Below are 2,106 nucleotides of genomic sequence, written 5' to 3' on the forward strand. Positions count from 1 at the left end.
ATAAAAATAACGACTGCCAAATATACTAAAGCATTTAACGGACTAAATTAAAATGAAAAATGTAATCTCAAAATAACATCATTTCCCACTTGTGTCAAATTTGACATTTAAATTATGTAATTTGCATATTGGAAATTCCATTTGACATTTTTTCTTGTTTTGTATTTATTTGTATATATATTTTGTACAACTATACATTTTCTTCAACACAATGTTTGTATGGTGTAGTACCTTTATTTTTTTGTACTTTTGTTTTACTATTATTAATATATCATATACTGATAGATTTAAAAGAGCTGGTTTTTATCGGTACTTCTCACATCATGTTTTTGTACTTTTACTGCCGACACAAATTTCCTGTAAAGTTTATCGGATGTTAGTTTTCACACGTCAGTTTGCAACAAGATGTTTTAAATATGGCTAAAAAATATTAACTTAATAATAAATGTAGCGCAATAACTTTTATATTTTTATTTTAGTTTATTTTGAGACTCAGCCGCATTAACAAACATGGTGTCAGTTATTCTCATATTTCCCAGTGCCGTGAAGGCACCATTAGCCAGCCCGGTGATGACGTCAGTAGCTGGGCGTCAACATCTCTCAGGTTCAATTCAGGACTTTTTAATCATTAGAGCAGAGACACAGGAAGTATTTACATCATTTAGTGTAGTAGAAGTACTAATACCACACTGTGAAAATACTGTTACAGTGAAAGTACTAATACCACACTGTGAAAATACTGTTACAGTATTACCATACTGTAAAAATACTGTTACAGTAAAAGTACTAATGCCACACAGTGAATACTATTAATATTACTAAACGTTGTCATTATTATTATTATTATTATAAAACAGTTCATAATACAACTAATTGTTTCAGCTGCTTGTATAAACTTGTTGAATTCATAACTAAACATAATATTCTATAAACTATGTTTAGTGTGAAACATGTTTATTTGTAAAGTAACTAAAGCTGTCAGATAAAAGTAGAAAGTGGCACGAAAAGAATGAAGTAAAGCAGCTCAAATGTGTACTTCAGTACTCGAGTAAATGTACTTAGTTACATTCCAGTACTGCATAAATAAATAATAATAATAATAAATAACACACAGATAAAGAAATTCATCACCTTTGTTTGTGTCTTTTAATAGTTTTCAGTTGAGACTTTAACTTCAGAAAACAATAAAATAAACAAACATGAAACCTTCAGGTTCATCATGAGGAAGATTTCTCAGCTGAAAACTTTCGTGAACGATGACGAATAAAATAAAACTCGATCCATCATCAACGGATGAAGCAAACGGTTATAAGTTTCCAAAACCATGATTTTAAAAAGTTCCATAAGGCACCGAGTTCATTCAGGAATATGAAATGATGAATCGTGAATATGAAGGTTCAGCTCTGCCCCCTACTGGTGAACATCTGAACCTCTTCAGTGACCAGGTAAACAAAGAAACATGGATTCTATTCAAATGAGAGAGAGAGAGAGCGAGATATATATATATATATATATATATATATATATATATATATATATATATGACAATCTGAACTTCATATGAGAATCTTTCTGATGCAGAGAAACAAACAAAAAATCTAAAATAAAGAAACTGTTGATTTGTTTCCCGGTTCACACAAACGTCTCGTCTTCTGACTCCTCATGACGTCATCGGTTGTTTGTGACGCTCACCGTTCTCCACGCCGACGCTCTTCTTCTTGTCGTCCGTCTCCTGTTGGGTCTCGAACACGTGACGTTTGTTGCTCCCCTCTTCCTCTTCCTCCGCGGTGCCGTTCGGCTTCCCCTCCCCCTCCCTCTTCCTCTTGCAGACCAGGCCGGAGTCTTCCTCGCCGATGCGACCCTCTGGTATCCCAAGCACTCGCAGACAGACGACGGCGGCCGCTTGCTCGGCGAATTTCTTTGACTTCTCCCTGAAAAAAAATTACGAGATCGTTCAGCACGACAGCTGAAAAACTAAATAAAATCTGTTAATAAAACTAAATAAAATCTGTTGATAAAACTAAATAAAATCTGTTAATAAAACTAAATAAAATCTGTTAATAAAACTAAATAAAATCTGTAAATAAAACTAAATAAAATCTGTAA

The sequence above is a fragment of the Anarrhichthys ocellatus genome, unplaced genomic scaffold (genome assembly GCF_004355925.1).
Source record: "Anarrhichthys ocellatus isolate YVR2014 unplaced genomic scaffold, GSC_Weel_1.0 scaffold753, whole genome shotgun sequence".
Lineage (NCBI taxonomy): Eukaryota > Metazoa > Chordata > Actinopteri > Perciformes > Anarhichadidae > Anarrhichthys > Anarrhichthys ocellatus.